The following is a 22,864-nucleotide window of genomic DNA, read 5'->3' on the forward strand; positions in this document are numbered from 1 at the left end:
AAGTCTATATACTGGGGAGGAAGACATAAAAATGTCCTTGCTTCCAAATGCTGTTATTGTCTATATAGGCAATCCAAAAGAATCAACAAAAACAAAAACCCCTGAAACTAATAAGCAATTATGGCAAAGTTGCAAGATACAAAGTTAACATACAAAGTCAATCGCTTTCCTATATACTACCAATGAACAAATGGAAATTGGGATTTAAAACACAATACTATTTACACCAGCACTGAGAAAACTGAAATACTTAGGTATAAATCTACCAACATATGTATAGTATCTATATGAAAAAAACTATAAAACTCTGATGAACAAAATCAAAGAACTTAAAAAAATGAAGAGATATTTTATGTTCATGGATAATAAGACTCAATATTGAAAGATGTCAGTTCTTCCAAAACTGATCTATAAATTCACTGCAATTCCAGTAAAAGTTCAAGTAAGTTATTTTTTGGATATCAACAAACTGATTCCTAAGTTTATATGAAGAGACATAAAACCCAGAATAAGAAACACAGTATTGATGGAAAAGAACTAATTTGGGGGACTGACACTACCCAACTTTAAGACTTATCAGAAATGTACAGCAATTAGCCGGAGTAATATTGGTGAAAGAACAGACAAGTAGATTAAGGGAACAGAATATACAGTACAGAAATCGACTCACATAAATATAGCAAACTGATCTTTGACAAAGAAGCAAAGGCAATACAGTAGATCAAATCTAGTCTCTTCATAACGGCACTTGAGCAACTGGACATCCACATGCAAATAAAAAAAAAAAATGAATCTAGACCCAGACCTTGCACTCCTCACAAAAAATGAACTCAAAATGGAGCATAGAACTAAATGCAAAACACAAAACTATAAAACTCTAGAAGATAACATAGGAGGAAACCTAGATGACCCTGAGTATGGTGATGCCTTTACCATACAAAACCAAAGACACAATCCATGGAAGAAATAATTGATAACCTGGACTTTATTATAATTAAAAACTTCTTTCTGTGAAAGACAATGTCAAGACAAACAGAAGAAAGCCACAATTAAGCAGAAATATTTGCTGATCATATATCTAATGAGAATTAGTAGCCATAATATATGAAGAACTCCTACAACTCAACAACAAAAATAACCCAATTTAAAAAAATGGTCAAAATCTTGACTAGAGATTTCTTCAAAGATGACATACAAATGATTCACAAACATATGAAAAATGCTCAACATCACTGATCCTCAGAGAAATGCAAATCAAAGCAACGAGATACTATTTCACATCTAATTAGGATGCCTACTACCAAAACCAAGATAAAACAAATGAAAATTAAACAAGTGCTGGTAAAGATATAGAAAAATTATAACCATTGAGCAACATTGGTGATATTGTGAAACAGTCCAACCACTATAAAAACCAGTATTGTGTTCTTCAAAACATTTTTAAAAAGAACTATCAAATGATCCTGTAATCCAACTTCTGGGGTATATTCAAAAGAGTTGAAAGCAATTCAAAAAATTCTATAATCCCCCATCAGAAAAAGAAAAAAATTCTACAACCCAAAAAGAATTAAAAGCAGGTCTATAAGAGATACTTGCACACTCATGTTTACAGCAGCACCATTCACAATATCCAAGAGGTGGAAGCAACTCAAATGTTTGTCAACAGATCAACAGATAACTAAAATGTGGTATATTCACAAAACAACATTATCCACCCTTAAAAGGGAGGAAATCCTGTCACATACTACAACATGGGTAAATCTTGAGTACATTATGCTAAATGAAATAAACCAGTTAAAAAAGACAATATGATTCTGCTTTTAGGAAGTATCTAAAACTTAAATTCATTAAAACATAAAATAGAATGCTGGTTACCAGGAGGTAAGAGAGAGGAGGGAGAAGAGGAAAGTTATTGTTTAACAAATATAGGGTTTCAGATTTGCAAGATGAAATGCTGTGGAGATCTGTTCCACAAAATGTAAATATACTTAAAACTAATGAACTATATAATTAAGTTAAGGCAGTAAATTTTATGTTATGTGTTTTTTTTACCACAAAAAATTAGTGAACTCTGAAACAAGATCAATAAACTTTTCATGCTCTGTGGTCTAGCATGCCTTTCAATGAATCTTTTATCTGTGCATGATTTAGTAACAGCATATACTGATCATTTAAAAAATACTTGTTCAAATAAATAAATAGGACTTGTTCACTTAGATATTCAGATAATACAAATGTTGGTATGTCAAGAAATCATATTCATTAATCACCATTAATCTTATCAGAATTTTTTTTCTTTTTTAGTATTGGGAAACTGTCAAACTCACACTGTTAAGGACAAACTTCCCAAAATTCTCATTCTTGGTTTTATATTTGATACCAAATTGATACCAAATGCCTTTTTTTTTTTTTTTTTTGTGGAAGGCCGATTTTGCTCATTTTCAGGAAAATATTTGTCAAACATCTTTGGCCCCAAATTATAATTGTCTATTAGTTATTCTTTCAGTAAAATTCTTGTACCTTGAAAAATGGGCCAGTTCAGCACACAATTCAAATAATTTTCACAAATTCTTTTCTCCAAAGTAATCATTGCACTTTGGTATACAGGAAACGTTCTTTATGCATATTTTTCATAGAATGTAGGCCACACACTAAAAAAATTAGTAAGTTTAATTCTTTATCAAGGATGTTCCTAAATGAAACAGCCATCTAATTTTAATGTGAGGGCATGGCAGTAAAGAATAAAATGACTAGTATAATTTGGTGTCACTGTCTTTGTTCATATCAAGGGATCATCAGTTTTACTCACTATTGATTCAGTACCATCAGTGCAAGTTTTCTCAGAAAAAATCACGAGTTGAAAAACTTATTCAACAATTTAAATAATATGCTTCATAGTAAATATTATGTTAAAAAAATCCACCCTCGAATTATACTGTAATTAACAAATGTCTTGCTGCTACCATTTTTAAGGAAAACCTATCCAAGGAGCCCAGATTCCCTTTCTCCAATCATTTCTGTCTGTCCAATATCAAAGCCATGAGGCGAGTCAATTAAAAAGAAACGTTTCTGAAGAAACACAGAGCCATTTGATTACTAAACATTGGGGGGGGGCATGAAACAAAAAGTAAATTTCAAAATATTCAATCTCAGTTGAAAATTTTATAATGAAACCATATTATGGAGTCATGTTTCTCTTTCAAGCTATTTCTTAGAACACGTTGTCTATTTTCTTTAGTTTTCTCTTTAGAGGTAAAATATATATATGTTGTTTAGAGAAATATATATATATATAACATTAATTGATATCTCCCAATTAGAAGTCTATGAAATATAAGAAATGAGAGATATTGCAATTCTTGAATAATCATTGGCCAAATCTTTAAAAAAATGAGTCATGAAATGGAAAGAAGACAAAACCTGTATCAAGTCTCTTTGTCTAGCATGCTTCAGCACTCTTCTAATACCCCAGTGGGGTTTTTTTGCAGACTTAAGCAATTCTATAAAAAAAAATTTCTATTAAAAAAATTCTATAAAAAAAAGCAATTCTAAAAAAAAAATTCTATAAAAAGAGATTGTTCTTACCATCATTTTTCCATTCCTTATTACTGACATATGACACATCCATTTTGTATTCTCTTCCTCCATGAATGTTGAATGAATTCCTTTCATTCCTTTCTCCATGTCCACAGTGAAATAATCAAAATCCTATGGGATTCGAGAGAAAATGGAAAAAAAAATTTAAATATTAAAAAAATGGATATTTAAGTACCACTAGTGTTTGTTGTTAAGCTTGCACATAAGAGTTCTCCTTTGTGACTAATTACAGTTAAAAATCAGGGGCGCCTGGGTGGCTCAGTGGGTTAAGACTCTGCCTTCGGCTCAAGTCATGATCTCAGGGTCCTGGGAATGAGTCCTGCTCTCTTGCTCTCTCTACTTCCCCCAAACCCCGCCTGCCTCTTTGCCTACTTGTGATCTCTGTCTGTCAAATAAATAAACAAAATCTTTTAAAAAACAAAGGTATAATCCTACATATAAGATATTAATTCAGTTTTTATGTTGGCAACTAAACCGTTAATTCAGTGAGTTATTATACTGTCAGGCTGTGGCAGTGTCATACTTTCCTTTACTTTTTAACATTTATTCAGAAGACATTTAGCAAAGTCAAATGTTCAAGGTGATGTCATTTTCTCAACACTCATGTATGCTTTCCCAACCAATATACAATAGTAGTTTAGTCTATAAGATGTGTAAATGGATTTTACATCAATAGTTGGAAATGCTACCCAGCAATCGCACTACTGGGTATCTACCCTAAAGATACAAATGTAGTGATCTGAAGGGGCATGTGCACCCAAATGTTTATAGCAACAATGTCCATAGTAGCCAAACTATGGAAAGAATCTAGATGTCCATCAACAGATGAATGGATAAAGAAGATGTGAGATATAGATATGGATATAGATATAGATAGATAGATAGATATAGAATGGAATACTATGCAGACATCAAAAGAAGTGAAATCTTGCCAATTGCAATGATGTGGATGGAACTAGAGGGTATTATGCTAAGCAAAATAAGTCAATCAGAGAAAGACAATTATCATATGATCTCCCTGATATGAAGAAGCAATGTGGGGGATTTGGGGGTAGGGAAGGAAAAAAATGAAACAAGATGGAATCAGGAGGGAGACAAACCATAAGAGACTCTTAATGTCACAAAACAAACTGAGGGTTGCCGGGGGGCAAGGGATAAGAAGAGGGTGGTTGTGTTATAGACATTGGGAAGGGTATATGCTTTGGTGAGTGCTGTGAAGTGTATAAACCTGGCGATTCACAGTCCTGTACCCCTTGGGCTAATAATACATTATATGTTAATAAAAAATAAAAATATAAATTACTCAGAAAAAAATAGTTGGAAATGCTATAACAAAGTGTTTTTTTTTAAGAGTTCACCATGTCTATATTTCACTCTATTACTTTTCTTTAACTCTGACTTCCCTCAAAGTGATGTTAGAGTGACAAAATTATCATATGTCATATAGCCTCTGGAAAAGTCCACTGTATAATTTTGAGGAAATGAGAATGACAGGTGACATCAGTGAAAATGATGGATTAGGTAGTTGCAAGGGCTGTCTCTCCATAAAAACATCAAAAACTCAAACAAAACTGTCAGAACCAACTTTGTTAGAATTCTAGAGAATAGTCAAAGGTTTACAGCAACCAAGAAAATGCTAAATCAAGAAAAAAGCAATGTAAAAATGGTAGGAACATACACCCATATACATAGCACCATTATTCACCATAGTTAAAATGTTAAAGCAACTCAAGTGGCCAACTATAAACATGGATAAACAAAATGTAGTGCATATATACCAAAGAATGTTATTCAGTCTTAAAAGTAAAGACTTCTGACTCATGAAACAATCTGAATAAACATTAATGACACAATGTTAAGAGAAATAAGTCAGTTATAAATTCAGAGAGATAACTTCATGGAGACAGAAAGAAAATGATGGTTGCCAGAAGCTGGAGGAAGGGGGAAATGGGGAATTACTGTTTAATGCATATGGAGGTTTAATTCTGCAAGATTAAAAAAGTTGTGAGGATGGATGGTAGTGATGGTTGCACAACACTGTGGAAAGGAACATTAAAATGCATACTGAAATGCACACTTAAAATTTATGAAAATGGCAAATTTTATATTACATGCTTTTTACTATAATTTTAAAAATAAAAAGACAATATTTTTTTAAGATTTTATTTATTTATTTGACAGACAGAGATCACAAGTAGGCAGAGAGGCAGGCAGAGAGGGAGGAGGAAGCAGGCTCCATGCTGAGCAGAGAGCCTGATGTGGGGCTCAATCCCAGAACCCTGGGATCATGACCTGAGCCAAAAGCAGACGCTTTAACCCACTGAGCCACCCAGGCTCCACAAAAAGACAATATTTTGAGAGCAATGTTAGAAAATAGACTGAAGCAAAAACGCAAAGTATGCCTCACAATGATAAAAGAATAATCACATTTTTTAGACATTGAACCAAGTTATTAAAGCTAAAGATAGTAAGAAAAAGCATTAAAAGTTATTTCAGCAAGGGTATTTATCATATTATAGATGGACCATATGACAAGATTGTGGAATTTGTATAAGAAATTAAAGAAATATTAAAATATTATAAGTTTCTTAAGTACATTTTTATGAAAATGGTATATGTAAAAATACCATTTAAAGCAAAGAATCATTGCATACTAAAGGTTACTGTAAAACAAAAACAAAAACAAAAAAACAAAAAACAAAACACAAGGTAACCTTTGTGGCATTTTCATTTTATCTTGCACCACTCTTTTTGCTGGTCTGGCAGCAGTCTTGAAGATGTCAGATAACATTCCCATTCCTCATTCCCAGTTCTAGAGAGAGCAGAGAAGACCTTCCTTGCAAAGAATTGGGTTTGTCTCTTATAACTTAATTAAGAAATAATGAAGGACTGACCTAAGGTACTTTGTTCTACCTAACAAAATCATTCAGTTTGGCAAAGTAAAAGCGTTCCTTAAAACACTGTAAGACATATGAACAACCCACAGTAAAAGAAATTACGATTGAAGGAAATAACAGCAGGATGTCTTGTAAAGAAAATCTGTAGAAATTTTCTAGTTCTGTAGGCTTAGGGAATCCAAGACCAAAACACTAGAAGATTGAGTGAAAACTGAGTGCCCACTTCCTAATTTGTAGAAGCCTGTGTTTTTACTTTATTCTCACATGATGGAAAGAAGACTAGCAAGCTCTCTGGGGTCTCTTTTATAAGATTACTAACCCATTTCTATAGGCTCTGTTCTTATGATCTGACCACTTCCCAGTGCTCCCGTCTCTTAATACCACTACATTGGAAGTTAGGATTTCAATGTAAGAATTTGGGGAGGACACAATATATATAGTCTATAACAGTATCATTCTGCTTTGGGCATGTATGTGACTTTCTAAATTCCTCTATTATACATGGGTGATTTAGAATGCCCTAATTTCTAATAAATAAATGAATAAATGAATAAATAAATGTCACTCTCTAAAAAGGACCATCTCTGAATTACATCAAATTAGGCCCATCACTCAAAGCTCCATGCCTTCAGTGAGCCTCTTCCACTAAGACTAGAAATGAAAAATAGCAACAAATTCAGAAATGGGGAAAAGGCTAAGGGATTTAGCGTGCATGTCACAGAAGGTAGGGGAAAGTCTCATCACCAAATGACACCTAAAAAGAAGGTCTTTTCTGTATTTTGCTTAGTGAAATAAGTCAAGCAGAGAAAGACAACTATCATATGATCTCCCTGATATGAGGAAGTGGAGATACAATATGGGGGGTTAAAGAGGTAGGAGAAGAATAAATGAAACAAGATGGAATTGGGAGGGAGACAAACCATAAGTGACTCTTAATCTCACAAAACAAACTGAGGGTTGCTGGGGGGAGGTGGGTTGGGAGAAGTGGGGTAGGGTTATGGACATTGGGGAGGGTATGTGCTATGAAGAGTGCTGTGAAGTGTTTACACACCTGGCGATTCACATACCTGTACCTGGGGGTTAAAAATATATTATATGTTTATAAAAAATAAAAAATTAAAAAAATACTTCAATAGATGAGGTAAACTTAAAAAAAAATAAAATAAAATTTAAAAACTTTAAAAAAAAAGGTCTTTTCTGCTCTTTTCACACAATTAATTCTTGCCAAAATACCAGTTCTTGTTAACGTAATAGCAATAGCACAATGGAAATTTTCCCATGTGCCAGGTATTGAACTTAAGTATTTATATACCTGACATTTATCTATGTCTCCATTTAAAAAAAATAAATAAAAATAAAACAAGAAACAAAAAACCAACAACTCTGATGTAAAGACACTTGTATGGCTCAGTTGGTTAAGTGTCTGCCTTCAGCTCAGGTCATGACCCCAGGGTCCTGGGATGGAGCCCAGTATTGGGAATCCCTGCTCAGCAGGAGTCTATTTCTCCCTCTCCCTCTGCTCTTCCCCCTGTTCATGCCCATGCTCTCTCTCTCAAATAAATAACTGTTTAAAAATTAAAAAAAAAAAAAAAAGAAAAAGAAAAAAAGAAACCCATGATGTAGTCATGTTTCTTGGCTTAAAGATGAAAAAGTTGGGCGCCTGGGTGGCTCAGTGGGTTGAGCCACTGCCTTCGGCTCAGGTCATGATCTCAGGGTCCTGGGATCGAGTCCTGCATCGGGGTCTCTGCTCAGCAGGGAGCCTGCTTCCTTCTCTCTCTCTCTCTGCCTGCCTCTCTGTCTACTTGTGATCTCTGTCTGTCAAATAAACAAATAAAATCTTAAAAAAAAAAAAAAGATAAAAAGCTAAGGTTTGTAAAGGTTTAAACGTATGTTCAAAGTCATAGTCCTGGCAAGTGAACTCAAGAATCTATCTAACTGTAAAAGCTACAGATACTTAACCACAACTTAATTCCATTTTCCCATACTATCCTTTCTTCTCCTACTCCACTTATGTGTTCTATTCATTCACCGAACCTTTTTCAGCACTGGCTCAGTGCTAGTTACTATGTGAAAGGGAGGCAAAATTGAGTAAGTGATAGTTAGCTTCCATTCTGCAAGAATTCACAATCTAGAAGAAAAAAAAAAAATACCAGGATATAAAAGGATGGTGTTACAGGTAGGAAGAAATATATGGGTGCATGAGGAAGCAACAGGAAATCGCAAGATACAAGAGTAATAAATGTTTCCCACAGGGTGAGATTTAAGTTCTCTTTGTAATAATTCTCCAGGTCTCTTTTAAGTCTTAGTGTAATCTCTACATATAAAAGTTTAACCATTTAGAATACACAAATTAGCAAATCCACCCTCACTAGGCTTTAGTAAATAGGCTTCTCCAACCAGGGAAATGGCCATTATTTCCAGTTCTAGAGATAATAAAAAATATCTCAGTAAAAGATGAAAAAAATAGAGATTTTTTTTTGTTTGTCCCAACTTTTGTTCTTTGAACAAATAACACATGCAATCTCTTTCATGTCTTCCTCATTCCTAATCAACTTGTGATATCAACCAAGACTATGATAGTGATAGGCCATCCCAGATTTTTACAGATGTCTTTAATGCAGCAAATAGTGAACTACACCATTCTCTCTTCCCTTAAGAGTGAATTGGTAGTGTGAACTGTAAAGCATGCTCAAACTAAATGACATTCATATTGAATGGCTGCCAACAATTCAGGGCATATATACACCATATGCACACACAAAAAAAAACTGAGGTCAGGAACCAGGTCTATTTACAAATTCACAAGTGAAATCAACTTCCTTTTCTTGGCTTCATTCTAGTGGCTGATGCTTGATCCACCATCACTGAGCCCCAGCATGGACCATGCCTATATTAGATACTCAGAATATTCCTGTTGCACATATTACTTTTTATTAAAATAATAATCCTGCTCTTGCTTAACAAAATAAGATGGTTGCTTTTGCTTTTATAAAAAACTTAAAGAGAAAAAATATACAAAGGACAGAAGAAATTTTAGGTTTTAGAACCTAAACTATTACCTGCATAGTAAGAATTAAAAGAAATGCAGTATGAATTTACACAGTGACAAGTACAGATCTCCAAATGAATATTAAGTAAATATTAAGGAAACAATATTAAGGAAAGAATGAAAACTCACCAAAATAAAAAGTAGATATAATTCCATTCCACATAGAAGAAACAACACATAAATGGCATGAAGGTTAAAAAAAAAAAAAAGCCTTGATCAGGAAACTTACATATTTTTTGTGACTAAAAACTATATAGTGAAAACATAAAAGACAAGATTACAAAAGAAGTAAAAAGAAAATATTGTAAAGTATCTCCTTTGAAAAACATCTGTACTTTATTTTCTAGAAGTGTAATCCCCAAATACTATTCTATAAATAGAACTTTTAATCTATAAATGTCCAATGTAAATTTCTAAGAGGTAAATACATAATGCAGTTTCCCAAATATACTATGTTTAACCCACCTGATACTAGGCAATATCTTAAAATTGGTAAATTTTCTGTGGCAGTGTTGCTTTTTAATCTTCTCCCCACCAAATAAATAAGCTACTGGTTTGATTTTTTTAAATAGATTGTGTGTCATAAAATCTATGGAACTTTGACGAGTTCCTGGGTGGCTCAGTGGGTTAAGCCTCGCCTTTGGCTCAGGTCTCAGGTGTTTGGCTTGGTCTCAGGGTCCTGAGATCAAGCCTCGCATCAGCTCTCTGCTCGGCAGGGAGCCTGCTTCCCCTCTCTCTCTGCCCGCCTCTCTGCCTCCTTGTGATCTCTGTCTGTCAAATAAATAAATAAAATATTTTTTTAAAAAAAATCTATGGAACTGGGTAAAAAACAAAGAATACAATGCAATTCTTCCCCTATTAAACTCCTATTACTAACTTACAAAACTAGTGTTCTTTGACACAGTTTAGAACAAAGTACTATAGGCATTCATCAGTGTCAAGCTTTGTTTATTTGGCAGGGAGGAGAGTTCAGCTTTTACCTCCAAGGGCTAACTTTAACACTGACAAAATGAAAAAAAAAAAAAATGATGAGATTGAGCAGTAGAGCACCTAAGAATTTCTCCAGAATCCAAGTACCCTTTTTAGGAAGACTCAATTAAACATCATCGGCTGTCTCACAAATGCAACCATATTATAAAAATAGTAACAAATGAAAAGCCAAACTCCTGGTTTTCATGTTTACATCTAGCTGGAAGAAAGTAATTTCTCCCAGGTCTCATTTTTCTTCCCCACAGGGATATTGAAAATAATGTATGTATTTATGCTGAGGAAGAATTAAGGAAAGAAAACTCATTTTAATTATTTGAATTATATTACTTTTAAATTGAAGATAATTAAACTCAAGATGAAATTTATGTATAACTTTATAAAATAATTACATAGGTTGTGTCCTGGGTTATGCATTAAGATGATAACCCTGAAGCTAGGAAGACCTTAAAAATTTTCACATCACAGACTATAAATGAATCTATAACCTTTGCTGCATTGACAATAATATAAAATCTGGGTGATGTGAAAAGGAAGGCCTTATGATTAGATGGCATCCTTAGAGAATTTACTGTCTTATGAAAATAATCAATCTGGAATTGATTCTGGATAGTTTAACCAGTATTTATCTTGGGACATGAGGGTTTTAAATATAAAAATATGGTTGTAGACTTGGGGAAGCAAGTTTAATTCATTATAGTGTTTGTCAATAAGACAATAAAGTATGTTGTTTTTCTTATAAAGATCCTTTCAGTTTGAAACTGATCTTTTTTCTCTATGTCGATCTATATTTTACTACATTAGAAAGTGACACTCTCTTCCACAATTTGAATATTCTGAATTGGGCACACAGACAAAGTCTAAGGATAATCACAGAGACCATGGTATGACACATTTGGCTGCCAATCATTTTAAAGCTATGTCTGACAGCTCTGTCAAAATCCATTTCAAACAATCTATGAGTAGATATATCAACAAGTTCACTGCGTATTTCACAAAGGAATGTTGATAAGTGGTGATAAATTTCTGGAAGACTTTGAACTCAGTTCAGGACTGATTCCTCTTAACATCTTCCCTTCTGCTTACGCCTTCAAACTACAGATGTGGATGAACAGAGCAGACTGGAGGAAAGGTCAGTAGAGTCAGAAATGGATCTTTCAAAGTGAGCTTGCACCTAAGATGTTTGATTGTCAGAATACCATTGTGTTAGCATGTGTCCTCTTGTGATTGCTTTTCTTGACATATAAACTAATATCACGGTCACTAAGAACAGTTCTTCATATCTTATTAATTAAAAAAGACAGTTGCTAAATGTAGTTGAGATCCAGTTCTTAACCACAACCAAAATAATGGGCAACTAAGTGTGGACCTACTAAATAAGTAAAATAATTATCAAAGTAAAGTGGCACATGAATGTATGTAAACTAGGATGAGTATAGAGCAATGTAATGGAATAACCATGTGGATTTGCTGAATATGAAGCAGACAAAATTTGATATCAGAGAAAATATGAAGAATTCTATTTGCAATTTCAAAGAAAAAAAACACAAAATTGACAAGTGGAAAATGATGGTAATAATATGATACTTTATAATTATTGATTATAAAATTGATAATAATATGATACTTTGAAAGTTACAACCAGTGGTAGTAAGAATAATTATTCCCCTTTGTATATGACAAGGTGAAGCTAGTAGCTCTACTATGAAAAAAGTGGCACCATCTTCTATACAAACCTGCATGGAATTCGAAGAAAACTTGGAAACTTTCTTCACATTCAGCTGCTATAATTTCCCTAAAAGAAGGCCTCAGTATGAATAGAGAGAACAGGAGAAGTCATGTGATGGCTAGTTGGTTATCTTTCAATAGATCTGAAATATATAGCAAGGATCTTTAAATTATCATTTTGGAGTAAAATATTAAAAAATAAAGTATATACAAGTGAATTATTGAAACTTTTTTCTGGCATTATCTTAGACTCAATTTTTATCAGTAATGTACACAAAAATTAATTCTATTATTATGACATTCTAGAATTAAAACTGTATATTATCCAGCTTATATATGCTCTTTACTGATGAAATATGTAACTAAAGGACTTTTAGCCATTTCAAAATGATATACAATCCACAAAGACTAATAATTGCCATCACTGGAGTCATCCTAAAAGATATGCAGTAGAATTGAAAAGCAGTGTAAAGGAGCAGACTGTGTGATTAAGATAATAGTAACGTAAAGCATCTAGCTTGATGAAATACATTTAAATACATTTAAACAAGTAAGTTCTGGCAGGGTAGTTTAAAAGAAAATACTCAGTTTATTTCATATTCCTACCTTTTATTTCTATACCAGAAAAAAAAAAAGAGAGAGAACTTTTACTAACTCAAATCCTTTGCAATGAGATGGGATAAAAGCAAAGTTTAACTTTTAAATTGTATCCTTTTTGTCAATTCTGCGAGTTGATTCCTAGCATAGCCGACCATCAGCTCTTTTGGCTCTATATTTCTTTTTCTACTGCCTTTTCTTAGCTTTACATGGTCAAGATCTGGTTTTCCTTGCAAGTAGCCTGAAAGATTTAAGTTTTGTCATGGTTCACAAAACCAGAAAGCTAACATCAAAATCTTCTTACCCTAAACAGATTGCATACAGGTTAGGAACTTTAAACATAATAATCAGCAATATGTTTTCAATTCTGGAGGGGCTGCAGTGAAGTCTGCAGTCAATGACACAGTCTTGTCTCGTCTGTCACTGTGGGTAATGGTGCAGAAAAAAACAATATATGATGCATGACAGATGAAGAGTGAGGACTGAGAATCAAAACAGACAGAGCGCTTTGTTCACAGAGCAACTGAGCTACAGTAATCAATTTACCTATGACCAAGTGAGTGTGAGGATGGTGAAAATTCCAGGGACCGACTGCATTCCCATCTTGAGAATCATAGGATCCTGCTGACATATAGAGCACGAAAACAGGCGAATGCCTATCACTCCCAGCCTGAGGATCTAGACCTCTTCATCAGCAGGCGCCTGGGTCCTCCCAAAGAAAAGGGGCTTTCTTCAGGCAAGAAAACATTTACTCTAAGAAAACATTTACTTCATCCAGTGTCAGATTGCAATTATGCTCAACATTTCCAGACATGGGGATTGAGTTTAAATACGCCCTCTCAAAGTGGAACCTTAGCTAAAACATAGGGCCTGTTTGGCATATACTCTCCCTAATAAAGTCCAATATGGTATCCTCCACCTCACACTTTCATGCTATGGGAAAGTTAAAAAAAAAAAAAAAAAAAAAAAAGAGTGTCAATTTTTCTCATTTGTATCAACTTTCCAAACCATTTTTAGAAGCTTACTAGGCTGAGGGAAAGGTACACAAGTTCGTTCTGTTTTGTTTTTAAGATTTTATTTATTTACTTGACAGAGAGAGATCACAAGGGGGCAGAGAGGCAGTGGAAGGGGGTACAGGGTGCAGGGAAGCAGGCTCCCTGATGAGCAGAGAGCCTGATGCAGGACTGGATTCCAGGACCCTGAGATCATGACCTGAGCCAAAGGCAGAGGCTTAACCCACTAAACTACCCAGGCACCCCAAAAGGTATGTAAGTATTACTCCAATTTAACAACTTAAACCCTCAAACTGAAGCAAAATTATCAGAGACCTTTTAGTGAACACTCATGTGAAGGACTGTCTTCCACACTCCAAAATTACTCTAAGGAATAGACTTTTTTTAAGGGGGAAGGGAGTAATTATTGTTGTAGAAAAATCTATACTCATTTAGCAAATCTCCTTAAATCTTCAGTCTCCCATTTGTTGAATTATTTGACGGTACTAGAAAATAACTTTGAACTATGAAATTGGTTTTTAAATTCAATAGTCCTCACACTGGTCTATATAAATGACCTGAGTAGCATGTCACCCCAGAGTCACCAACAAAGTTAGAATAAATTTAACAGACAAAAGATGAAAGTAAAAATAGTTCTGCATTAAATAAGATACTAGTTAATCACAATGCAGATTACTACAAGGACTTAAAATGGAGTAATAACAGCTGGTGATCATGAAATAGCTTCATCCCCAATCATTTAAAACATATTTATAGAACACCTACTCTCTCTTATGTCCGAAGAAAACAAGGTGAATAAAATATAATTACATTGTGTCTGATTTCTCTTTCATCCTCTTATTCCTCACTTCATCTTTCACTTCAAGATTTCCCATCTTACATGGGAAAGACTTAGAGAAATAAGCAGGCACATTCAGTAAAATATGTCAAGTTTTATAATAAAGATATGCATAGTGGTCTTACTCCTTGGGAATTAGCGAAGTCTTCCAGAATATGTCATTTGGCCTATATAATAAAGCATCGGAGAGAACAAGGGATGGAAGACCAGATGTGGAAGGGAGAAAGTGATTCACAAAATTAATGTACATGAAGATCAGTTTGATTGCATGGCAAGTAATCACTTAGAACTTTGGTATAATGTTAAGTCAGTATCCTGAACACTCATAACATGAGAGACTTAGAAGTAATATTCAATTTTCAATAGCTAGTGAGGACTAGGAAGAGAGAGTATATATGACTTCCCCTCCTCCATCTTAAGTTATCATAAATAGAAGTAAATATCAAGTCACTGAATACTATTTTTCAAACTGGTAAACTATGACTTTTATATACTCCTTTTGCGATCCCTTTAATCTCAAAAAGCTCAGCTTTCAAATTCTAGTAACTTAAAAGCTTTTACACATTCATTTGATTGGTTAATAATTAATAGTATCTCATGGCACAAAACTGCTACTTTGTTGGTTTTTAATATCATATCTACACACCTGTGTGAAATGAAGGACTAATTACTGCGTCTATTAACATTATTTTTAGAGGTAGAACTGATAGAAAAATATAGCAATACATTTAATTCAGTATGATTAAAGTAAAATTGTCTTAAATTTGAAGCACATGAGAGGTGCCTGAGTGGCTCAGTCAGTTAAGAGACTCTTGATTTCACCTCAGGTCATGATCTCAGGGTCATGAGATGGAGCCCCACATCAGGCTCTGTGGGTAACACGGAGTCGGCTTGGGACTTGCTCTCCCTCACCCTTTCTTCTTTTTCTTCTTCTCCTTCTTCTTCTTCTTTTCTTCTTCTTCTTCTTCCTTCTTCTGCTTCTGCTTCTTCTTCTTCTCTCTCTCCTCTCTCTAAAATAAGTAAATAACTTTTTACATGCCCCCACCAAAAAAGTTAATCACATGAGCAACTGGAGAAAATGATCTTACAGAAAATGCTTTCACTTGATTTTGAAAAATACATATATACACAATAATGCAGTTCTCTACTGAATTCATATTTTTTTGTTTCATCCTACTTCTTTTCAGCATCTCTTCCATTATTCCTTTCTCCTCATACCTTAGCAATTTACCTTACATATGTGTCTATTTATTCTAAAGGTTATAAAAATACAAATCATATTTCTCAGTGATCTTTTGTAAATTAACAAATAGCTAGATGAATTGTTGGGTAAATATAGCTACACACTAGAAGGTGTGAAGCTTTCTGAGAAACTTCAGAAAAAATGTTTTTCACACCAAAATAATATGGAGAATGTTTCACATGCAAATAGACCAAGAAAAAAAACACAAGTAATAAAACAACAACAACAACAACAAAAAAAACACAAGAGTAGTCATACCTGTAAAAAAAAAAATGTACTATACCAGAGGACCTTAGCCTTTAGGGATTTATACTTTTGGTAAAGAAAACATTACATATTATGTAGTTTTAAGGAGTAAATTTTACATTAAAAATCATTTAAAATGTCATAGAATCTACTCATTTCAGTGAAGTCATTCTTTGAATATTTATTAATCTTTCCAGTTACATGGGTCCATTTTGTAAGGTTTTTTTAAAAAAATTCAAATACTATTCCTTAGTCACTGAATAGAACTTCAGTGAAAAAGTTCAAGTCCTTCTAAAAGATGAGAAATTTCACAAATAATATATAATTATATGAGCCATAAATATGTCACAATATGAATGTATTAATTTTAAAAATCTTAAAATTGCTTACAGAAGATTTTAAGATATGAGAAACTGGATTAAAATAGTAATATTTTATATTTATACATTTTCTCTATTATTTTCCTCTTATTTCCAAAACAAAGCTTTAAATTCCTCATGAGTTAAAACTACTGCCCTCAGGGACCACCATCATGTCCATCAAGCAGAATACTAGGAAAATATCAGGAACATACAAGGTTCTCATAAGTATTGTTTATTTAGAGAGTAGCTTATATATCATTGTTAGCTGCCTTATACTTGATACTGTATAAAATATTTAAAATAAATATACCTTCACTTAGAACTTATTTTGCATGCATTTTGACATACTATGAGTCATATCATTTAGAAATAGCTTAAGCAAAAAGATTGAATTTGAGCCATTTAGTTGGTTGGGGAACATAACATCTATTTTTAGTTTGACTCAACCTTTCGTTACTCAGACTGTTTTGGTTTTGGGTAAATACAGCCCAAAATGTTCATTCTGAATAAAGACTGTTATAGAAATTAAGATCTTCACTGTGAAGCCAGCAGGAATATTATCTGGTGTTTTATATTTTGGAGGCGTTATACATTTATTTTTACTAGGATTACAAATCAGGTTAAGAGAAAGTTATCAAATCTGTTTAGAGATATGCTTGTAAAGAGTTAGGTTACTTTATAATACTAATTAGTTTATAATGACTGAAATGGTATTTGCAGTTGATGGTATAGATTCAATTTTCTTAGGTGAAAAGAAACAAGAGACCCTCTTTTTTTTTTTTTAATTTGTGTAAATGGGCTTTTTTTTAAATTTAAATTCAATTAGCCAACAAATAATCCATCATTAGTTTTTTCTTAATGTTCGATGATTTGGAAGTTGTGTATAACACCCACTGCTCATCACATCACATGCACCCCTCTTTTATAAGCAATACACTCTTACAAGGCTTATAAAACTAAACTTCAAGTTCCCTCAAAGTCCACATTCAAGCCTGCAAATGTATAAAGACAAATTCCAAGATCTTTCTATTTCAACTTTTGATCTGGTCCTCAAAAAATAACTGAAATCTTTTTATTTAAAATTGCAATGTCCTTCCTAATGACAAATTTAAGTCCAACATAATAATACCAATAATGCCAATCTACATTGGCATGTTTACAAATTAGTATTTTTGGCTGAGAATAAACTAGACCATATGGATACAGATATTCCAAACACCCAATTTGTTCCATATTTTTTGAGTTTATAAGTCAAGAGACCTAGCTATAGGCTCAACTTCTAACATTTAACTGCCTGTGACTGTTTGAAAGTCTTTTAATCTATCTATGCCCCAATTTCATCATCTTGGTAAGCAAAGGTCTTGAGGAATAACATGTGTACATGAGATGACGGCATATTCTAGTGATTTTTACCTGTAGAGGGATTGCTTCAAGGGAGAGAAGATGGTTTTCACATCTGAGAATCTGAGAAGAATGACACTGAGAGTTTACAGAATTGCTGCAGTAACTCCCACACACTGTTCAGAGGCAGAGGAGGCAGAGCATGTGAAGTGTGGCATGGAGACACAAGTAGGCAGGACCAGTGGGGCAGGGAGAGCAGTGAGAACATCTGGAGGAATAAGCCTGTGGGAGTTAGGAAAAACACAACTTCAACTGTGTTCCACTTGCTTCTGCCACGAGTCTGGTGAGTCTCAGCTATCATCTATAATCAGGACCATCGAGGGGCAGAATTACAGAATAAAGATAAAGAAGTGGAACACAATAATAAAAATGAGGCCTGAAGAAAGAGAGCAAAGTAAGGTGAAAAAGGAAAATCATGTCTGTAGGTCTAGCTCCTTCATCATTTGCAAAACTACAGGATGAAACAAAAGAAAGAAGAGTGAAAGTAAGAACATCTAAGAGACTTTTGCAAGGGAAAGAGGTCCATGAAGAGCACCTTCAGGAAGCTGCACTTCAAAGGGATGAAAGCAGCTCTTTCACAAGCGCTATGTGATGGAACCCATTAATGTCATGTGAATTCAAAGAAAACACAAGATTAATAGCAGGTGATAATAACATTTTGCCAAGTACTGTAGTTAGCTTTATCATAAGGTTAGTATTAATCATCTAAATCATATTGTGATGATTTTGATGAGTTTATTAATCAGATCTCAGATAAGGAGTATATTTTCTTTAGGAATAATCAGTGAAGATAAAGAAATTAAAACCTGATTAAAGAAACTGTCTGAAAACAGCACAGAAGTGCAGGCAAGGTTGAGACTTTTGGTCAAAGGAAGACAAACCATGGGAAGGGACTTTGGGATTGAATTCACTGAAATTTATTGTCTAAGACAATGCCTGACTCATGATAGAAACATAATAAATGTTTGTTGACTCACCTTACTGACATATAAAACTTAGTATTTTATTCACACAATTTGATATGGCTTCCATTCTGCCTCATTTCTGGAGTCACAAGCAGACTTTGTTCAGTTCTCTAGAGAGAGCCAGAGGTCTATAACAGATGTGCAGTGGCAATAGTCAGGTACTGGAAGGCAGAGATTGAGCTGCACATCCTGGAAAATGGAGGGAAAAAAAAAATTTAAAGGGCAGTTACCATACAGAGGTCAGAATCAAAGAATGACCTGAATAGAAGAAGATTGGTGCTAGTGTCTGGATACTGTACCACCAAGTTACAGATCCCAGGCTGTATTGTCAAGACCAAGAAAATTGTCATGATATGAAGTAGGCAAGGCCCAGTCCCTTTAAGGCACACATCTAGGTGAGGATTTGAATAGAAAGAATGTTTGGTTAGCCAGGACAAGGCAAAACAGCAATAATGAGAACCGTGCAAGTGTCAGACAGGGACAAGCAGGAAAGTTTTCTGTTCAGTCAAATAGAATTGAGCTAAAACAACTTAAACTCTTCCTTTTAAAGCCAGAACTTTTCCTTATGGCAGAAGTAGAACTGAGATTGCACATTGCAATCAATTTGTACTGGCTATGAAAGTGGAAGTCTGAAATTCTAGGAATTAGTCCTGACAAATTAGATATTAATGTATTGTGTCTTTAAAAATGACTCCTTGGAGATACAGGCAGTAAAACTCATATTTGACACTGGAAACATACAGTATTATCAATGCAAAGTACTTTATGATTTTATTGGGTTTTAGAGATGAGAGCAGACAGAGATGGCCAGTTGAAGTCAGGGTTCAAAGTAACTTGTTAACACAGTAAGACTGCAAACTAAAGAAATGTAAGGATTTAAAAAAAGGGGGAGGATATTGCTGATGTCACTAGGGCAGATATTTCAATGATGTTGTACAATATGATGCCAATAAATTTGCCATATGGGAAACATCCAGGTATTTGCAGCTCAAAATAGTTAAATTCAAATTCCTAAAAGGACTCTTCTAGGAATTTAGTGGACACAATTTCACAGAAAGCAGAATCTGTAAAAGATAGATTATTGTGCAAGGATCAGGTGGGGAAAGGATTACTGGGAAGGAAAATTAGAGGACCCTGATTGGTGACAACAGAGCATTGAGATGAAAGTACCGGGTCAATAAGGTTCACCACCAAGTGGCAAATGGCCAGGAATAATACACTAAATACATTAGGTCACAAAGGGACACTATTGGTGACTCCAAAGGATGATGACTTTTCTACTTGGAAGGGTTTAGGGAGTCAGCACCATGCTAACTATAAGCTACCACAATAACCATGGGGAACTATTCTGTACCTTGGTGATTTTTCCCTCTGATAACTCCACACACAGGGGTCTCTTCTCTTAGATAGTCAAAGTTCAGATCTAACGTGATAACAACCAAGATCTAGCAGAAGCTAGAGACAATGGTGGCACAAACAGGAAGAGCAGGGCAATGGGACCACAGAGAAGACCAAAAGCAGACACAATGATCCTGATGTGTTAAAAATCTTAAGTTGAGGGGCACCTGGATGGCTCAGTCGGAGAAGAGGATGACTCTTGATCTCGAGATTGTGGATTTGAGCTCCAAGTTGGGTGTGGAGATTACCTAAATAAATAAACTTAAAAAAAATAAAATCTTGAGGAGAAGTCAAGATGGCGGAAAAGTTAGCAGGCTGAGACTACTTCAGCTAGCCGGAGATCAGTTAGATAGCTTATCTAAAGATTGCAAACACCTGAAAATCCATCGACAGATCGAAGAGAAGAAGAACAGCAATTCTGGAAACAGAAAAACAACCACTTTCTGAAAGGTAGGACCGGCGGAGAAGTGAATCCAAAGCAACGGGAAGATAGACCCCGGGGGGAGGGGCCGGCTCCCGGCAAGCGGTGGAGCAACGGCGCACAAAATCAGGACTTTTAAAAGTCTGTACCGCTGAGGGACATCGCTCCAGAGGCTAAACCTGGGTGAAGCCCATGCGGGGTCAGCGTGGCCTCAGGTCCCGCAGGGTCACAGAAGGATCGGGGGTGTCTGAGTGTCGCAGAGCTTGCAGGTATTGGAACGGGAAAGCCGGCTACAGAGACAGAGCCGACAGTAAGCTCACAGCTCGGGGTTACCTTGAACCGGTCGCAGGCTCGGTGAGCTCGGAGCGCGGCCGGAGGTCAGGCAGACGGGAGTAACTGGGCGCTGTTCTCTGAGGGTACTGAGGAGTGGGGCCCTGGGCTCTCGGCTCCTCCGGGCCGAGACCAGGAGGCCGCCATTTGTATTCCCATCCTCCAGAACTCTATGGAAAGCTCTCAGGGAACAAAAGCTCCTGAAAGCAAACCCGAGCGGATTACTCACATCGGCCCCTGGTAAGGGCAGTGCAATTCTGCCTGGGGCAAAGACACTTGAGAATCACTACAACAGGCCCCTCCCCCAGAAGATCAACAAGAAATCCAGCCATGACCAAGTTCACCTACCAAGGAGTGCGGTTTCAATACCAAGGAGAGCAGCAGAATTCCAGAGGAGGAGAAAGCAAAGCACGAAACTCATGGCTTTTTCCCTGTGTTATTTTTTAGTCTTGCAGTTGAGTTAATTTTTTTCTTTTTCATTTTTTGTTTTTTTTCTCGCCTTCTGGTAAATTTTTTTTAACTTTTACCATTTTCTTTTTTAAAGTTTTTTAACTAGTTTATCCAATATATATATATTTTTTCTTTTTTATATTTTTCTTATTTGTTTTCTTTTTTAAAATTCTTTTCTTTTTTTTTCTTTTTTCTTTTTTTTCTTTCTTCCTTTTTGAACCTCTTTATATCCCGTTTCTCCCCCCCTCACGATTTGGGATCTCTTCTAATTTGGTTAAAGCATATTTTCCTGGGGTTGTTGCCACCCTTTTAGTATTTTACTTGCTCCTTCATATACTCTTATCTGGACAAAATGACAAGACGGAAAAATTCAACAAAAAAAAAGAACAAGAGGCAGTACTGAAGGCTAGGGACCTAATCAATACAGACATTGGTAATATGTCATATCTAGAGTTCAGAATGACAATTCTCAAGGTTCTAGCCGGGCTCGAAAAAGGCATGGAAGATATTAGAGAAACCCTCTTCGGATATATAAAAGCCCTTTCTGGAGAAATAAAAGAACTAATATCTAACCAAGTTGAAATCAAAACAGCTATTAATGAGGTGCAATAAAAAATGGAGGCTCTCACTGCTAGGATAAATGAGGCAGAAGAAAGAATTAGTGATATAGAAGACCAAATGACAGAGAATAAAGAAGCTGAGCAAAAGAGGGACAAACAGCTACTGGACCACGAGGGGAGAATTCGAGAGATAAGTGACACCATAAGATGAAACAACATTAGAATAATTGGGATTCCAGAAGAAGAAGAAAGAGAGAGGGGAGCAGAAGGTATACTGGAGAGAATTATTGGGGAGAATTTCCCCAATATGGCAAAGGGAACGAGCATCAAAATTCAGGAGGTTCAGAGAACGCCCCTCAAAATCAATAAGAATAGGCCCACACCCCATCACCTAATAGTAAAATTTACAAGTCTCAGTGACAAAGAGAAAATCCTGAAAGCAGCCCGGGAAAAGAAGTCTGTAACATACAATGGTAACAATATTAGATTGGCAGCTGACTTATCCACAGAGACCTGGCAGGCCAGAAAGAGCTGGCATGATATTTTCAGAGCACTAAACGAGAAAAACATGCAGCCAAGAATACTATATCCAGCTAGGCTATCATTGAAAATAGAAGGAGAGATTAAAAGCTTCCAGGACAAACAAAAACTGAAAGAATTTGCAAACACCAAACCAGCTCTACAGGAAATCTTGAAAGGGGTCCTCTAAGCAAAGAGAGAGCCTACAAGTGGTAGATCAGAAAGGAACAGAGACCATATACAGTAACAGTCACCTTACAGGC

The sequence above is a fragment of the Mustela putorius genome, unplaced genomic scaffold (genome assembly GCF_011764305.1).
Source record: "Mustela putorius furo isolate JIRA1106 unplaced genomic scaffold, ASM1176430v1.1 tig00003866_pilon_pilon_pilon, whole genome shotgun sequence".
Taxonomy (NCBI): domain Eukaryota; kingdom Metazoa; phylum Chordata; class Mammalia; order Carnivora; family Mustelidae; genus Mustela; species Mustela putorius.